Raw genomic sequence first — 20,031 nt, forward strand, 5'->3', positions numbered from 1 at the left:
CTTCCCACACCTTGATTTTGGATTTCCAGCCTCTAGAACTGTGAGAGAATAAATGTCTATTGTTTTAAGCCACCCAGTCTGTGATACTTTGTTACAGCAGCCCTAGGAAACTCCTCTCTTCTTGGAACGAAGATAGGATGCCTTGAGGAATAGCAGATATGAGTGTGAGGATAGAAGCCATATTCTATGTAAGTACAATAGACCTGGAAGACAGTAAAAACTTGCTATCTTGGGGCAAGTTCCTTGGATAAATAAATCCTGAGTGTTTCAGTTATTGTCACTCAAGTTTTCTGTCAAGAATGGCATATTTCTACCTAATGCCCTGTGGCGGAGAGGAAATGACATGAGAGTTGATGTTGTTATGTAGATGGGTGGCCCTAGGCGAGTCATAAAAACTTCTTGAACTTCAATTTATTTCTCTGTAAGGTAGAAACAATAATATCTACTTCAGTTTTAAATGAGATATTTTATGAGAAAGCCAGGGGTCATCAACAGGGCAGCAGAAGCTAATACAAATGAGCAAGCCGGGAATCCCAAGGGGCCTAGAGCCTGTCTATGTTGCATATCAATACACGTGCTATGTAAAGTCTGTTTTCCCACCTCTGTCCTTGCTGAGGCAGACCCAATTCCTTTTTTTCTCTTTCTTCTCTCTCTCTCTCTTTTTTCCCCCTGTATGTCAGTCCTGGTAAATGTACTTTATAAAATATAAAGAACCATACCAACCCTGGGGATTGTTTAAGTACAAATTAAATAGCTCCATCACACAACTTAGACAAGAAGTGTTACAGGGACGAAGGGTTCCATATGCTCTCATCCAGCAGAAGAGAGCGGAGGTAATATTTTTCAAGTTCTTTCTGGGATAGTCCCACCTCGCCAACTTCCTGAACCATGCCTGTCTTGCCCAAAGTATGTCCTTCCCCTCCCAGGACCCTTCCTTTCCTTATGAGCAAATATAAGACATGGACTAGTAGTCTGATGGAAATTTGTTCTAAAGGCCCATGGACCTTGATGTAATTGAATGGTGAACTTCAGGGAAGACCACAGAAGCACATGGCAGCTCCCTGGAAATCTGAGGTGGTAGCTGGACTTCCTCAGACAGACACATTCAACGGACTGTAGATATCCACTTCACAATTTGCAAAAAGGCCTCTCAATGAGCAGGTTCAGTTTGCTGAAGGGCTGGAGCTTCCCGATGTTCAGTGCATCAAGATACAGGTCCATGCTTGGCCTGATGTCCCAGCTCCATTCGTGCCTTAGTCCTCTCAGAATTCAACTCGCATTACCTGTTTGTAGATTTAAATGCAAACACAAGCAGGCCCTGGTCTTTTTTTTCTTCTCCCTTCCACCCTTTCACACCCTCTCACCACTTTAGAGCTAAGTGAATATGGTTTTCCAAATATAGTTTTGCAGCCAGTGTGTTAGGCCTTCTAATGAGCGACGATAATTGCTTCTGCTATTTTCCAAAATAAAAATCAACTGCCGAAGAGCAGCTGGTTTGTTGTAATGTTCTCCTCCCTCCGCGTACATCCCAGTTCCTACAAGTCACTCAAAGCCTAGCCTTGACTGCTTCATCTGTGAGCAGGGCCTGTGGGACATGGCTGGAGGAATGTGTTGATGGCGGGGAAACTGAATAAGCGAGCTATTGTGTACTTTATTATATTTAAGGGAATAGAGAAGGAGGAGGAGGAAGAGGAAAGATCTGTTTTTACTTTTGATTTCTAGGATACCCTATTATGTGTTGTGCTTATTGATATACCTGAAAAATAACTAGGTTTTTAGATGACAGAGCAAAGATGTTTCTACCCTCCTTCTTTTTTCAAGAATCGCTCCAAAACAACAAAAAGAACACGAAACAAAAACATAAACCCCATATTCTGTAAGGGCAGGAGGCATCTGTAATCTGGAACCACAATATATGAAGATGAGAAACAGATGGAGGAACGGTAAGGCACTTAGTGGATCTATGGAAAGTCAAATCTAAACGCCTGAGGTTGATATCATTGCAAATCAAGCCAATTCGCCCTGCACAGCACAGGAGCATTTAGGAGTTGGGAGGACCACGTGCTGCAGAGGGTGGGAGTAAGTGCAACACTGCAAACTACCCCTGTGGGAAAAGGTAGTAATACCAGCTATCATTTGTGAAGCACTTGTTGGTGCCTGGCCCTTTACACACATTCTCTCCTGCAATCCTCATAATGACAGCAAAAGGTATTATTTTTCCCCATTTTATAGATGCAAAAACTAAGGCTTTGAGAGATAAAGTCATTTGTACCAGATAACGAGAGAAAGACACTGAACCAATGTTCAGTTGACTCTTGAACGACGCGGATTTGAACTGCATGGTCCACTTATACACAGATTTTTCTCAGTCAACAATTCGAAATAACTTGCTGACGAATCTTGTAGCCTAAAACAGACAATATAAGCTTACAGGATCAATAGATATAGTATAATATTGTAAATGTGTCTTCTCTTTCTTATGATTTTCTTAACATTTTCTTTTCTTTAGCTTACTTTATTGTAAGAATATAGTACATAATACATGTAACATAAAAAATATATGTTAATAGACTGTTTATGTTATCGGTAAGGCTTCTGGTCAACAGTAGGCTATTCCTAGTTAAGTGTTAGAGGAGTCAAAAGCTATACACAGATTTTCGACTGCATGGAGGTCAGTGCCCCTAACCCCTGTGTTGTTCAAGGGTCAACTGTGTTTTTAATTCCAAGGCCTTACTACTAAACTCTACCTCCTCTCCACGTGAAACCGCGTCAAGGGTATCAGCTATACCTGTGCTGACTACGTGCCCAGGTGGTCATATGGTTGGTAGGTATGATAGCAGGCACTGGGCCGGGCCACTGTTGTCTAGGGGTCAGGCTTCACTGCTTGGCTCAGCCATTTTGTTCAAGCTGCTCTTTGTTCTGAAAATTCCTATAGAAAAAAAGTAACCACCTCCCTCCTTGCCATCCTCATGATCCGGTCTGGAGGAGCCCTCTTGCTGGGATGGGGGTATAACTAGAAAGTGAGTCCTCTGAGGTCCAGAGTAACTGAGGGTCCACCAAACACACTGGCCTGTATCCTGAGAGGGAAGATGGTGTATCAAGGGAACTACCAGTGCCTTCCTACACTTGCCTGTTTGCTGCTGCCCTGCACTACCCAGAGCAGGTGCACATCATCCCACTGTTGCTTCCTGCCCCGATCGTTGGGTCCACGGGTCATTAATAGCACAAAAGTCTGGGTAAATCTAGATCATGAAGAAAGAAAGCATCCAGTGTCAAAACTGCAATATGAGGTCTGCAGTGTTTATTCTCTAGCTTTTTATGCTTTCTGTTCATGGCTCAAAAATCAATCATCAGACACTTGATGAGAATATACTATGTAAGTAGTCACCGTGTTAGGCGCTTTAGAGGTAAAAAAAGACAAATGGCATTGTTTCTGCTCTCAAGAATCCATAAACAGTCAGAGAGCTATTACATCGGTCCCTGAAAAGGGAACTGAAGATATCAGGCTGTGTGTGGTTGAGAGCTAGTGGGGAGGTTCTCAGTGTTATTGAAGTCCTTCTCATTATCTATTTACATCTCTGGCTCTTCCATTAAATTGTGAACTCTTTGAAGGGAGGTTTTTTTATTTGTTTGTTTGTTTGTTTGTTTATTAATATTTCCAGGCCATAGTAGTGTGAGGGGCAGATGTCAGCCACTCAGTATGCATCTGTTGAGTGACTGACTGTATGAATGAATGAATTGATGAATGAATGAGTCAATCGATCAATTAATACATTCCAAGGAAGAAGTGCTACACAGACCTGAAGTTGTTATAGAGGGTCTCCATAGGAGATGAGAGTGCAGAGAGGCAGAAAGTTGTCATCAAATGACTCCATAATACTAATGGAAATGTCCAAAGGACAAGAAAGCCTCAAAAAGAGACTATCTTGGGAGTAAGCCCAGAAAGCGGGCTTGTAACTTTGGTGGGACTGGTGGAGACAAAGCGATGACATGGGGACACCAAAACAGTTTTTCTAGGAAGCAAGTAAAAAGGCAGCTGTGAGTAAAAGTATCTAGAAACAGATATATGTTCTGACCCACATGGCGACACTGAATCTAAATTCATATCTTGCAAAGACAGAGCAACTTTTCTAATGCATTTGTTTTACTCTAGTAGGTCAGTCTGATCATTACTGGCCAGAATTCACAGCCCAGGCAGCTGCAACAGTCTTTACCTGCAATCAAATTCTATTTAAATAGGTGTGAAATTCTTGTTAGCATTGAACACATCAGAGTCATGGATTCCTATTGGCCACTTATACTAATATAACCAGTGGTCAGTGCCAATACAAACTAAATTCTGTCCGTGCTACTGGTAAACTGAATTGGTGGTTATTCCTTCATTCAATAAATATTTATGAGTATTCACTGTACCGTTCATCACAGTCCTAAGCAACAGACTGGAGGTTGAATGGGGATAAACAGACAGGATTGCTGGGTCTGGTGTCTGCATAGGCATTCAGCTCTTTTAGTAGCTGATAGTACTTCTATGCCAGGAACTGGCAAACTACAATCCACAGGTCAAATTCAGCTCACCACCTATTTTTGTGCAGCCTTCGAGCTAAGAATTTTTTTTTTTTCATTTTTGAATGACTGGGAACACTCAAAAGAAGACTATTTTGTGACACGTGCACATAATATGAAATCTAAATTTGAATGTCCAAAGTTGTACTGGAACTCAGCCATGCTCCTTGGTTTATATGTTGTCTATGGCTGCTTTCATGTTACAGAAGAGCGATTGTCACAGATTGAGTGGACGTAAAGGTGACGTTTTTTGCTATTTGGTTTTTTACAGGAAAATTTTGTTGACCCTTGTTTGAAGATAGCATTCACAAAATGCACTCCATAAAACATTACTTCTGAGGAATATGAATAAGTGTTAGATTTCGAAAGTTTCAGTGCCGATGTATTTAAAAACAATGAGTTATAAAAAGTTAAAATTTCTTTTCTCAATATTTCTCTAATCTTGGGTATGCCAAAATGCATTTTGACTCTCTAAGAATGCAATATAGGATGTGGAATTCTCCAAACCTGTTCATGCATTTGTTTATTTCCCGAGAATCTCATAGCACAAGGGGTTGTGCACACCACTGTGGGAAATACTGAACTAGGTAGATCTTTTTTTGGTCAAGGGTTTTATTTGTGTTACTTCTGAAACTAGTTGCCAAAAACCACAGCAGTGTCATTGCATAGTGAAGTAAGAATTTTTCTACCCAGATCTGAAAGTCGCTTACTCTTAAGCAAAGTGTGGTTATTTTCAAGGTTCCCAGTTCAATGTCAGCCAAAGAATTAACTATTTAATATCTACTTATCACTCTTAAAGAGTTTCCATATGCATCCTGAAATGAAAATCTATGGGAGAAGATCTGAATCCTCCAGTTGTCAAATACCTTGACAAGGAGCTGCTCTCAATTTATACTGTAATCACACATTGATTCATTCACACGTGTGGATAAAGGGTCTCAGAATGAGCTCAGGATGGGTCAACTGGGGTTCAGGCATGTTGGGATACATCCAAAAAACTGAAGTTTATTTGCACAGTGGCTGAGAAGCCTCCAAAGAGAGCACTAAGGGAGAAATAAACCAGACACAATGAATTTGGCTCAGCAAAAAGTCTTAATCATTCTCGGAAAGGGGCAGTTCTCTCATGTAGATGTGTGATTCCTGCCATGTAGATGTGCCTTCTGGTCCAAGACCCACCGGCTACCGGTTTGAGTCCTATGAGGAGGTGGCAATCAGGAAATGTTGTAAATAAAATCAAAAAGAGCTGTTTCTTGAAATTCTTAAAATCTTAAGGCCTGAGTTACACTGGTTCTAAACTGAAGGAGGCATTCTCTCTGGGTACTGCAGGTACTCATGGCACTAGGGATGCTGCTGCCCAGTCTTCAGGGATGAGCAGGAGCACTACCTTCAGGGGGCGCTATTTGCAATGGATCAGCCATACCAGTCAGCAGAGCAGTGATTGCATGAATCATCAATCAGCGAAAGAAAACTTTGTCTAGTGGAGCAGCGTACCTGATGGCCACCAGCAGGGATTTTGGTGTTCAGCAGGAGAGATTTTGGTGTTTAGGGCCAAGTGAAGCAGCAGGGTAAGGACAGCCCAGAAGAGGGTCGGGGTAGGGGCGCAGAAATCACTGTGGGTAGCATGTGTGGGGCTGCCATTCTGTGGTAGGTTTGTGACTTCAAGAGCTGGCAACATTTGATTTCATTCCTAATCATGGATTTGAAGACATTGGGGGAAATTTAGATTTCTTCTATATACTCATATCAACACATATAAACATGTATATCTTATCAAAGATGTATACTATGGATGTAAATGCTTACATGTACCACAGCTGTGCTTGTATATGAATTATAAGTTGTTAAAACAAGGTGAGGGTGGGTGAGAGTTGGGTGAGGTGAGGAGGTCTAAGTGAGCGAGTCTTAGGGTCTCACTATCCCAGGTTTAACCAGGGAGCTCTGCTTTTATATGTTATGTGTATTGTGCTTCCGCCTAAAATTTCTTCTAAGAAAGGTTTCTATGGCTAAAAATAATCAATTAATTAATTTAAAATTTTATGAAAATCAACTTGATATAATCCAACCTTATCATTTTATAAATAAAGAAACCGGGACACAGAGAGGTTAAATGGCTTGCCTGAGGTTGTGAAGACCAAAGTAATGGATTAAGGGCTCAAGTCCAGTGTTTTGTTTTGTTTTGTTTTCCTATTATACCATGCAGAAAAAGAAAGAAAATACACTAGAACAATGAAGTCTGGATATTTTATAGAACTCTGTGTTTCTTAGTCTTACATGATTAGAGGTTTGAGAACTGACTTATTAGATATTTTAATTCTTCTAGCTATGATTTTATAGCAAGAAAAATATTAGATATGAGGGCAGTAATGTAGATTAAATTAATACAATTTTGTATCAAATAACCACAGTTAATACACTTTTAGATTCAACTTTAAAGTTGAATTCAGAGTCTACTAGACATGTTGTAGTAATCAAAACTATAGAACAAAATGAGATCATTGTGTTTTATAATGGGCTTCGAAAAACATTGGCCCAATTTTTTAAGCACAGAAGGAGACAAAAATGATAAGAAAGTTCAAGAAGAAGTTCAGGAGTAAATGTTAAGAGAATAAAACTATTTGCTCTGGAGAAGAGAAAGCAAAAGAGGCTAACCATTTCCAGAGGCATAAAGGATCCATTAACTGAGATGAACTACTTTTCTCCTCCACAAAGAGGACAGAGTAAGAAAGGACCTTTAGAAAGACCATGAAAGATCTGAGGTGGTTGTGTCAGTAGAAATGAGATGGTGATACATGCCTTTGAGGCTCTCCAGGCTTTGCGAAGCTGTAATGCTCAGAGGTAGTGGATGTTAAGTGACTAGTCCAGGGAGGAAATGGTAACTAGATGCTCCTGGTCTCTGTTATTATTTCAGAAACTATCAAGCATCATCCTATGGTGGAAGTGAAAGGTAACTCACCAAAGAGGCATAGGGATAGGGAGCAGGAGGCCGAGGGGCACCACTTTCCATAGATCTGCTAAGACAGTCATTTAGAAGGCCTGCCCACTCTGCAGGGCCGGCTCCCTGACCAGGTCTGAGTACTCTTTTGTCCCTGCCCTGTTCCTCCTGCTGTCCAATGGGAGCTGCCCATGAAGTCCATAGATGGGCATTGGAAATAAGGCAAAACACTTTTCAAAAAACGCTTTGGGTGTCCAACCTATTTCATTTAGCATAATACCCCTTTCTCTGTCTAAAATAAGTCAGACAAAGAAAAATGCCGTACGATTTCACTTATATGTGAAACCTAAGAAATTCAATAAATGAACAAACAACATAAAACAAATACTCATAGATACAGAGAAAAAAACTGATGGTTTCCAGAGGGGAAGAGGTGAGGGGATTAGAGGAAAAGGAAGGGGGATAAAAGGTACAAACTGCCAGTTGTAAAATAAGTCACAGGGATGTAGAGTACAGCATGGGAATAGAGTCAATAATATCATAATAACTTCGTATGGTGACAGATGGTTACTAGACTTATTGTGATAAGGTCGTAAAATATGTAAATGTCAAATCACTATGTTGTACACTTGAAACTAATATAATACCGTATGTTAACTATAATTTAAAAATTAATTAATAAAAATACTTTGGATGCACCTAATGTCCTAATTTCTTAAAAAGCTGCAATAAACTGAGAGAGTTTTGGACATAAATAATTAGCACAAATGCCACCTCCTGTGCCACCACTTTCTCTTTCTTATTAGAGGAGGAATTTGAAGCTGGTGACGGTGGGACATATAAGCAGCTGCAAAGTGGATACAAGCACATCTCCCAAGAGGGGGCTGTGATAAGACATGCTCACGTGAAAAGTGAGATGATACTGAAAAGAATTCCTAGTCTAACCCTTAGTACTTGGGCAGTGTCCCCAACAGGAGAACAGGATATCATCAGCTGTCTGCTTGTTCATCTTCCAAGTGCACTTTTCCTCTGAGTCCACATGTAATGTTGATCTATCATATCTGTGTCTATCTAGCCTTGCAGCCCCAGGTCCCAGTGGTAGTAGATATCTGTAATAAGAAAAAAAAAAAATCAGAAATACAGTGATCACTTTAATTTTAATGGAACCAGAAGATGTATCAAAATCCTATACAATAAAAGGGTAATTTATGGTTGGTAAAAGATCTTCAGCGAATTAACCCCAAGACATTGGCATAATTAGAAAGTTAAATCCAAGATTTCAGAAAAGCGTATTTGCAAGTTGTTAATTGTGAAAACAACCAAGCAAGCTGACTCAACAATGAAACTCCAACTCACTAGTTTGCCAGATGCCCTAAGCTTCTTGGATGACTTGGTGTCAGGTGTCACATTCAGTTTCAGAAAGAAGGAAATGAGCAGCTGAGCCTGTCTCCCCGGGACAGACCCTAATTCTCTTGTTGTTCGCACCTCTCCCAGTACTGGCAAAGTCATTAGCTGGAAAACTCAGCTTCAGCTGGTGAGACTCTCTTGCAAATTCCAAAGATGTAGCAGGAGTGGGTATTAATAATTTGCAATATCTGGTGGTGACTCAGGTCTCTGCAGCCTGGCTGTTTAATTTGCAGCCAAGCCCCATTTCTCTGACTGTGTCCTGGTCCCATATGTCCTTTCCAAGATCTCACATGCTTCTCAGAGATGTTAGACGCTCCTCTGTCTTCACGCCTCTAGAAGTATGAGACACCCAGGAAGTAGCAAGGTCCCTTTGAGCGTAAGTTGTGGTGAATTAGCCTGCTTTGACTGATTTTCTGTCACAAATTCACTGTCGAGAGCAGCCATGCCCAAAATAACTCAGGTTGAGAAAATTACAACTTCTACAAATTTAATTGGGGAAGTCATCGGAAAGCATCTCTATGTTCTCCCACGTTAGTCTATGGACAGGGGTTAAGAGACATTTCGTGCACTGCTAAATGTGGAGCATCTGGTTAATTTCAGCAATTTTCTATGTATTTTAAAAAATTGATATTTTGGAGAGTAACCTGACCAATTATTTTACTGGCTATCAATGTGAAATGAAAAGCGAAAAAGAGCAACAAGAGCTTAGGTAAAAGATGGAGCAGAAATAATGACGTTGAATGAAAGAATTATAACAGTACGAACTTTTTTTTTCAAATAAGCTACTAAAATAAAGAAAAATGATTGTTTAAGTAAGTTACTAAAATAAGAAAGAATGGTGGTTACTAAAGCTTTTTAAAGGCTAATTATAACTTTACTTCCTTCAAATGAGATTTGATTCCTAGTGTGCAGCAAACTCCCTTTGAACCTTTCTCTCTCTCTCACGCTCCCAGTTAGGTCCCCCACCCCCATCCTATATCTCTTTTCTCTTTTTCCAAACTCTTCAAATATCTCAAGCCCACATTACGGCTCAATGTAGGTCTCTCATCCTACTACTTTTCTCAAATCCTTGCTGAATTTTATTCCACTAGAAACATTGTTTTTCCTAACACACATCCCTCCAGCCAGTCTTGGTTTCTCTCATTTCTGCCCCACATCCTGATTCTCCAAAGACTCAAGGATCAGCGTGAGCAGCACAGAATCCTTTTGGACAGGTAGAAAGGGGATGAGGCTATGAATAATTACTGAGTTATTTTTTTCTATCACACATACAAAAGATCTAGTAAAGTGCTTGGTACATAGTGAAGGAAATGATCGATAAAAATTCATTAATATTAGCTGATGGACAGATAGAATCAATCTGTAACATCTCCCCAGCTATAGCAGCTATCAATATCATCATTATTGAAACTCTATCCACTGACATAGATATTTTTCAGTGGTTTCCCTTCTTTCTTCTGTCCTCCCTCCCTTACTCCCTCCTATTCTCTTTTTTAACTTCTTGTCACTGTCTTAATTCGTTCAAGCTGCTATAACAAAATACCATAGACTGGGTGGCTTATAAATAACAGAAATTTATTTCTCAGAGTTCTGGAGACTGGGAAGTTCAAGATCAAGGCACTGGCAATTTCCCTGTCTGGTGAGAGTCCGATACCTGGTTCATGGACAACTGTCTTTTCAGTGTGTCCTCACATGATGGAAGAGGTAAGGGAGCTCTCTGGGGTCTCTTTTATAAGGGCTCCACCCTCATGACCTAATCACTTCCCAAAGGCCCCCACCTCCAAATACCAACACATTAAAGGCTAGGATTTCAACATATGAATTCTGGGGGATACAAACATTCAGTCTATAGCAGTCACCTTCAAGAGCATTCAGGGATAAAGATGTTGGATGAGGGGAGGGTTTCCAGACAGCGTGATTTGTCTGATTCTTTTCAAAACAGTCATAAATTGGGTTTCTTCAAATGTGAGGGAAGAAAGCAGTGCTTTGCACCGATTGCATTCATACCAAGTCTTATCCTGTGCCTTAGAGAAGAGCTAACCCTCTCAGTCCTTAGAACAATCAGGGGAGGTATGCATGTAATTACATTGAAGTCACGTGATGCATTCATTTGCCTATTCGACCTAGACAAATTCAGCCATGTATGCTTCACAGAGAAGGAGGGGTACAGGAGAAAGAGAGAGAAAATGTACTTAACATTACTGGAACGAATGATTTTGCTCCTAATTCTACTCAGTAAACTTGGACCCCAGAGTGCACAGAAGTTGTGAGTTCCCTCAAACTGTTCTCTGTTCCTGGGATGCCTCCCAGGGTGTTAGCCTCTCACAGCACCAAGAATGGTTCTGGTGATTAAACTTACAACACAATTTTTCTTTTTCATCCAAAATGGCCCATAAAATGAGGCCAAGAATTCCATCTGTTTTACTGTTGGAGGAAATCTGATTGTGTTAGACCCACTGAGAGATAATTTGGGAGAGAAACTTTACAGGCATTTTGAAGCATTATCAAGAATAAATTTCGATATGTGCTACATCCCACCTCGCCTCATGTGTTTCGTTTTATCTCATGTGAGGCTCTTCTCCATTTTATAGACGGAAAAACTGAGGCTTAGGGAAGGTAAGTAACTTACCTCAGGCCAGACATCTGGGGCAGAGATGAGATCTGAGCCAAGTCAGTCTTGGTTCCACAGCACATGCTCTTCCGACTCTGCCCAAATCCAGCTCAGCTGGCCCATTGAGTCTCAGTTTCAAATAGTCATCTGCCTCTTAGCTATCTCTTTGATTGTCTGCATCACCTCTCTTTCCCCTTGCCTCTAAAGCCTAAGTTCAGAACTACTTAGGCAATCACCAGGGCCCAGTGTGGATGTTCAGGCAGCCCACACAGGTATCGCCGTACTGGTTATTTGGGCCTGTTGCCTAGTCTACGACCACTCTTCCATTCCAGTTGGCCAGACATCCATCCTGATGCCTGTGCCCTACTGACTGTCAAATATTTGGAAAATCACACTGTCCCTACCTCTCACAATATTATAGTGAGACTCATATATGACAAGAGCAATTTTCTAAGTGATTTTACAATGTTTTTTTGCCATGCGAGTTATTGGCAGTTACTGACATCTTACTTTCCAGAGCAGAAAACTGAGGTCCAAAGAGAGTGCCTTTTCCAAGGCCAACGAAGGTAAGGTTGGGGCCTGAATACTCCTGACTACATCGTCTCACACTGGTTTTCATGCACAGCCTAGACGTGGCCCCAGCCAGCTGCCTCAGTCTTTGCTGAGAATTTAGGGTGACAACTGATGGAAATCTCTTCATGAGAATGACTAAGTTGCAGGTCGAGCCCTATGAGAACGAATAAGGATTTTATTGTCTTCATTCAGAAATGTGTGGTGTACTCAGAAGGCCATTTTGGGGTACAGAGTCACCGATGGCATTAGAACCCCTTTTAGGGCTGTGTGTCTGCCTTATTTTGATCTATCCTACTGCTCCTGCTAATTATATTGGGCGTGTGGGTGGCCCAAACCCTTCACTTGCAGTAGGACTTCCTAGAGAGGAGGAAGGCCTCCTGCCATCATGTCCGATGTCACCCTGTAGGATATTAAAACTGACTCAAGGTGGTGTTGAAAATTGTTTTCCTTTCCAGTATGCTAATAAGAACAAGATCCTATCAATGGATGTGCATCGTGGCAGGATTCTTCTGCAGCTGAGTTTTTTAATGAGCCGTTCTGTAATGAGGGCTAGATCTGCACATGATATCTGTGTGCTAGTCAAAGTTTAAAGACCTTTATTTTCCCCCTACTCTCACCCTCTTCTAAGCCCTGGCTTTAATTCTTTTAAACAGTAACATTAATTGGCTGTTAAGTAAAACAGGAGCGAACACAATAGATTTATGATATTTTGAGAAGCTATACCAGTTCTCAAGCATTCAGAGAAACAGGCTTGGCTTTATGAGGTAATTATGATTTAGTGTTTTCTCTCGCCCTGTTGAGTCTGTGGCCTGCCTCTAAAATGGATCTGGGATGAATGTCAAAATCAGGATTTACAGTCAAACCTTTTCAACATATAAAGCACAGGAGAAGTTTATTGTTTTTTCTTTTCCTAAGCAATATTTCCTTCTGCATTTCTGTGCTGTTAAGTTTTGTAGGATTCCCCCCACTGCCTTTGAAATGGCATCTATAAATTACTTCTGATAAGGCTGCTGTATCATCAAAAAGTGATTGTTTTTGCAAGCAATCACAAGAGAGCATGTCAATTTAAATAGTTTCTTTTCCTCTCACCCCCTTTTCTCCCCTCACTCTTTCCAGGAGAACTGCTATCATCTCAGATTTCCTACTCTTTTAGAAATGAGCAGCAACTGATGAAGCTTGCTGAGCTTGAGAAGTAAAAGATCTTTATGCTTCTTTTTGTATCTTTTTCCCCCCTGGTTTCTCTTTGAAATGAGAAGTGTGTTTAGCTGTTCCCTTCGGGGAGAGCAGACCCTGGGGATTATCTGGCTCCAAGGGTTTCACACTTGGCTTCCCACTAACCAAGATCTTAGGCAGTTAGTTGCTTTCCCTCTGGGAGCCTCCCTTCTCTCTCTCAATTTAGTAAATCAGGCAGAGGGGGGTTTCTAAGGCCTCTTCCAACTCTAAAATTTATTGTTACCTGTATATGGCCCAATAGTAACAAATTAGGCCACTTTGGTGTAAGTTCTTGGAGGGGAGAGGCCATCCCAAAATATGCCGCTTTGGCATAAGAATTATTTTAAGTGAACGGCATTTCAGTTCCTGAAATCTCTTATTTACTTAAAAGCAGAACCTCCCAAAATAACTAAATTTTCATAAATCCCCTCTCACCTTCTCTTTTGGAAGGTAAGAAGTGCGTACCACATCTAGGCAGACATGGTCACCTGTTCTCTAAAGGGCCCATTTGCTTTTCCAAAAAATCAGCCATCTTCTTCTCTTAAGTGTCCTCCTCCCCTCCCCTTCTCCTATTAAAATAATACATAAGCTCCAAATTCTAACTAGCTCTTTGAGAACATTTTTCTGTGATTTCCCAGGAATACATGTGAATAAAAATCTATCTTTTCTTCGTTAATCTGTCTTTTGTTGGTTTAATTTGCAGAACCTCAGTAACAGAACATAAGAGGATAGAGAAAAAGTTTCTTTTTTTCCCCGACGCTTGTGTGTGTGTGTGTGTGTGTGTGTGTGTAGGGGGCAGGTAGGTTACAGTGATGGGGAGGAGATCATGCTAGGAGTAGTATTTTTCTTTAAACAAACCTTTTTATGAGGGAGCTTAGTGAGAGGAAGCTCATTCACCATGCTTCTTTTCTCCGCCAGGAATCCTCCACAACATCCTTGAAAGTATAGCCCTTTTTTCTCAAGATAAGGGTATAAGCATAACATGTACTACTTTGCGGGGAGGGGAGAGGAGAGAAGGGATAGATGCCAATTCAAAGTCAGCAGCTTTTCAATATAGGCTTAGATGACAGCTATTTAATTGTAAATAATTTTTTTTTGCTTTGTTTTATTTTGTTTTCTATCTCACTGAACAATTCTTGGTGGTTGTGCCTGGCAAGTTGGAAGGAGGAAAGTTGTACCGCTGGCCTGTTCCCTGGATGTATTCATAGAGGAGACCATTCAGTGACTCAGAGTCTAGAAATAGCCCCTGAACGTTTGATTAGATTACACATTCTATGCAATATATTATGTATTATATACAGCTCCATCGACTGTGTAATGCACCTAAGTGTCATCATATATTATATACAGCTTTATAATATGACATGGTTTATTGCAGCTACAATTTATTGAGTATTAACTATGTACCAGGCATGCTATTAAGCATTTTTCTTATGTTTTCTCATTTAGTTTAGATGATATAGTTTACATAAATGATAATTCCAACTAACATTTGGTGTTAATAATTTCTTCCAAGTATTTCTTCTGTCCTCAGGATAAAGAAGTTAAGACACGTAGAAAAGAACCCAACAGTAAGGATGTCCTCGCAAACAGATGAGAATAATAAAATGGGGATTATTAGAAGTCCTAACCCTTCCTCTCCTCACCCCTACTCCCCCTAACCAAACACATATACCCCCACATCTTTAAAGGTCTAGTATAGAATAATTCACGGGTCCTATTATATTCTAAAATCTTCTTCGCTGGGATAATTGGCTTCGGAAACTCCCTTATCCCCATGACTCTCTCTTGTATGCCAATATCTCTAACACATAGATAATTTATGAAAACAGAGTAGACACTTTTTAATAATTAAGTGATAGATAATAGAAGTCTTTTGAAAAAACTGTAAGAGCTTGGAAAAGGAATGGAGACTAAGATGGTTAGTCACCCACGTATTTATGTGGAACAACTCAAAAAGACTCTTCATTCCCTACCTGTTACCTGTGACGGGAGGCCCTGAAAAGTTTGTTTATTTGCTAACTGGGGTTTTTTTTTCATTAGGCTTTTGGGAGCCACAGTCATTCGGAGGGAGAACCAGATGCCTGCCTCAGTCTCAATCACCCAGCATCACCCACTCTATTCTCTCTAAATTACTGTGCAAACAATAACACAGGTAAAATTAGCCAAGATACTAATTATGGAGCACAAATATGTAAAGGATATAGAATGATAAATGGCAAACGCAGAACATGTTGTGTCATATCATGTAATCTCTCTGGCTGCTGAGCCCAGGAACAAAGGGAGAATTGTGCCCTGTTTGTCTAACATGCTCTATATCACAAATTAGAAATCCTTTCTAATTAAGATATTGTTGAATGTCCTTTGTTAGCAGATTTTAACAATGTTAATTAGGAGGTTAGAGTGATCATTGTTCATCTAGCAAACAATTAGGGTGATTTGCACTGTAGCTTTGGAGATCCTTCTGAGCAAACCAGAAGTTTCCCTTCCGCAGGGAGAGAAGCCAGAAGGAGGGGCGGGGGTGGGGAGTGGGGGGCAGGGGAGGAGCAATGTTACTCCTAACGTTTTTAGGCTACGGGCCAAAGCAAAACATGAGGAAATGTTAGCTGTGGGCCTGGCAGCTGTTAGAAAGCAGCGTTGGTCTTGACCTTGTGGAAAAACAATATTTGTAGATGTAAAGTTTATCCCCATGATGGTTTCTGTCCTGATAATTCAGGAGCATTTGGCCAGGGGAAGTAGCGTCTTTAGGTCTCTTAATCATTTGGTCAAGTAAGGGTGTAGATGGGGTTCAGGACACGCTACCTCAAAACACAGCACCTTGGCATAGTGAGTATTTTAAGCTGAAGAAGTTTGAGGAAAAGGCAGCGGCAGGAAGGTTACTGTGGTAGAAAGACACTATTATATTTTAAAATCTTCACCCACCCTTCTACCTTGAAACAGGTCTTAAGACTCTCATGTGAGAAGTGCCCTCCCCATATCCAGGGCAGAGAAATATTCTTATCCTTAAGACAGAGGGACATTGAGAAGAATCTGGACAAACAAGCCTTTTTAAGTTTTCCCCAGTTCACTGCACTGACCTCATACCCTCTGTCCATTCTCCAAGACTGCCCACTTTTCCTCAAAACTTGGATAAAAACACTCAGGTCTAACTGTTACTTCAGGTCTTCCTTTCCTTTCAAAGATTTCTGTGTCACATACAACTTAGATAAATTAACTTGTATGCCCTCATCTATTAATTTCTCTTTGTCAGTTTAATTTTCAGACTCTGCCAGGGACCCTAAAAGGATCAAGGAAAACTCCCCACCCCCACCCCCCACCCCCAGGGTCTTCCTAAAGTAAGGAAAACAATGCCCTGCCACCATTTTTCAAAGTTTTCCATTATTTTAACACCAAATGAGTCTGGACCCTTTCTGTTGTAGCCTCCAACCCCTGCCACCCTTGTGCCCCTAACACACACGTATATGATATAAAACACTTGGAAGGTTTTTTCCTTTTCTTTTGAAAGGTAGCAGAACATGCCACCTTAAAATATGACTGTGGGAGTTCAGGACAAGCCACCCCAAATGTGCCACTTAGGCATATTGATGACTTTGAACTGTAGGCACTTGAATAACAGCAAATGCAGGGAGAAGCTTTCTCTGAGTTCCCCTTATCTGCCTAAAGACAGATCCTGCAAAAGGAATTCAGTCGTCTTAAGTTCTCTCCCCAGGAGTTCCAACAGCCAGGAAAGATTAATCCTTATCTGCAGAGGAGACTAGATTGACCTTACCCCCAGACAAACTGTCAAAAACTATCATACCTCCTACCTATTCTTCTAAGGGCCCATTTATCTTCCCTAAAAATGATTTCCTCTCCCTTATGAGACCTACATCCCCTCTCCTCTTTCCCTATTAAGATGCTATTTAAATCTGAATTCCGAAGCCACCTCTTTGAGTTACTCATTTCCCCCTGGTATCTCCTATGTATACATGAGGTATCCATTTTAATAAACTTCTGTTTGTTTTTCTCTTATTAATCTGTCTTTTATTACAGGGATCTCAGTTAAGAACTCGGAAAGTAGAGGGAAAATTATTTTTTTCTCTCCTATACTTTCTTTCCTTTTTTTATTGCCCACAGCCTGATAGTGGAGGTGACAGGCCTGGAAAGAAGGAAAGAAGGAAGGAAGGAAGGAAGGAAGGAAGGAAGAAGGAAGGAAGAAGGAAGGAAGGAAGAAGGAAGGAGGAAGGAAGGAAGGAAGGAAGGAAATGAAAGAATGAAGGAAATAGAAAGAAAGAAAGAAAGAAAGAAAGCAGAAATGGAAAGAAAGAAAGAAAGAAGGAAATAGAAAGAAAGAAAGAAAGAAAGAAAGAAAGAAAGAAAGAAAGAGAAAGAAAGAAAGAAAGAAAGAAAGAAAGAAAGAAAAAGAGCAAGCAGCAGGGGAAGAAGGAAGGAAGGAAGGAAGGAAATGAAAGAATGAAGGAAATAGAAAGAAAGAAAGCAAGAAAGAAAGCAAGAAAGAAAGCAGCAATGCAAGCAAGCAAGAAAGAAAGAAAAAGAAAGAAAGAAAGAAAGAAAAGAAGAAAGAGAAAAGAAAGAAAGAGAAAGAGAAAAGAAGAAAAAAGAAAGCAACAGGAAGGAAGGAATAAAGAAAAGGAAGGAAGGAAGGGGAAGGAAGGAAGGAAGGAAGGAAGGAAGGAAGAAGGAAGGAAGGAAGGAAGGAAGGAAGGAAGGAAAGAAAAGGCTCTGTTTTGCTACTTTGACACTGCAAATAGGAAAGCAAAGGATATTTGGAGAGGAGACAAAAACTGGCTGTTTGAAAACAACTGTAATACTTGAGTTGCTTTGAGAATTTTAATTTCTCTTGGCAAAGGTGCTTGCAGAGAAGGAAGGCAGGCATCTCAGCAAGAGGAAGTATTGATTGGAAATTGAACATAAAGACTCTGAGTTCTATTCTTGGCTTTGTCCATGATTTCTCAGTATAATCTCAGGAAGAGTCACTTGACTAAAAGTCAAACCTGCTTGGAGATGGAACCAGGTTATCTTAGTGTAGTGATTTTCTAACTACACACACCCAACCCTAGGGGTAAAAAATACATGTAACAGATATCTGGCAGCTACCCTGTGCCAGGCACTGTGCTAGATATTTTACATAAATTTAATCACAGCTAGCACTTAGTTTCAATCTAAACGGCCCCGAGGCCCGCTTAAGTGGCTCTCAAGTCTCTTTTATCCTTGGGGAACCCCATCTGCTGGGGGGATAAAAAGCCCTTTTATGTTCTACAACCTCACAGACCACCCACCCCAATAATTTGTGCTTTGTCAAAAAACCCTCCATCCAATTAACAGGGCACAATTTTGATGAAATACTGGTGAAATAAATTATTCATGCATGTCAGAAATCAAATATAGATCAGGTCATCTTGTAAACTGTAACAATGTCTGTAATTTGCTTTACAGTACTTGAGCATAGATAATGTAATATTATGTATGTGTTTGCTTAATTCACAACCTAAGTGTAGGAGTTGCTCTAATAGGAATTTACCTTTTAAGGGTGGAAAGGCAGAGTGGTCCCCGCTTATCCATGGGGGATACATTTCAAGACCCCAGTGGATCCTGAAACTTCAGATAGTACTGAATCCTATATATATATATATATATATATATATATATATATAGCATTTTTTTCTATACATACATACCTATGATAAAGTGTAATTTATGAATTAGGCACAATAAAAGCCTAACAATAATAACTAATGATAAAATAGAACATTCATAACAATATATTGTAATAAAAGTTACGTGACTGTGGTCTCCTTCTCCCTCCAATAACAGAGATGGCTACTAAGTGACTAACGGCAGGAGCATATACAGTCCTGAGCATATACTCAAGACAGAGAGATGATTCACATCCTAGGTGAGATTGCATCACACTACTCAGAATGGCGTGCAAATTACAACTTATGAATTGTTTACTTCTGGAATTTTCCATTTTATATTATTGGACCATAATTGTCTGTGGGTAACGGAAAGCTCAGAGAGTGAAACTGCAGATAAGTGGGGACACCTGTACTACAAATTCACTTCAATTATCTTATTTTCATCAATATCGAGCAGTTTGCAAAAAGAGCCTGGCCAAGGTCAGAAAAGAGTCTTCATTGGTCAAGTTAGTGGCTTGTCAGTTTGCGTACTGGCTGTTATAAAGGGGCTTTCATTAGTACAATTTGATCTAAGAGTCACATAACAGTTAAGAGTAGAGATGAACTCAGTTTTCTGTCTCTTTGCACTGGCATAAATACAAATTCATGTGTGCCTTTGTTCTTTTAACGTCTGTTTGCTCTCCAATTGCATATCTAATGCCTGGCACAGAGTAGGTGCTAAACACACACATCACTTGACTAAGTGATGAAAACTGCTCTGTCACAATTGGAGAAAATTCATCTAGGGTAGAAAACCTGTCCACCTTTTTTAAGACCCGCTAGAAAGACTTGGCAGGTGTGTATTTTACTTTTCAAATTTCCAGACAGGGCTTTCATGAGTTGATATGTGTTGCAGTTTGAACTCTTCAAAAACACCAGTAAACCGTTTTCTTCCACTTAGAACTCTTAGTCATCTTAAAGCAGGTCAACTTTTTCAGCTGTCTTTATCCAGGAACAGCAGCTAGGAGACCATAAACTCATTCAAATTTAGGAACACAATACACAAGGGGAGTGGAGAGAATATTCAGGCAATAAAATTCTGATGGCTTATTACC

The 20,031-nt window shown here is 40.3% G+C and overlaps 1 long non-coding RNA gene across 1 annotated transcript; it reads left to right on the forward strand.

The window, feature by feature from the left end:
* Positions 1-6,020: 6,020 nt before the first annotated feature.
* LOC120598592 (uncharacterized) lies at positions 6,021-19,183 on the forward strand. Its single transcript, XR_005651621.1, has 3 exons — positions 6,021-6,128; positions 15,342-15,453; positions 19,113-19,183. It is a non-coding gene; the product is annotated as an uncharacterized LOC120598592 (long non-coding RNA).
* Positions 19,184-20,031: the final 848 nt, after the last annotated feature.

This window comes from Pteropus medius, unplaced genomic scaffold (genome assembly GCF_902729225.1).
Source record: "Pteropus medius unplaced genomic scaffold, Ma_sr-lr_union100, whole genome shotgun sequence".
Classification (NCBI taxonomy): domain Eukaryota; kingdom Metazoa; phylum Chordata; class Mammalia; order Chiroptera; family Pteropodidae; genus Pteropus; species Pteropus medius.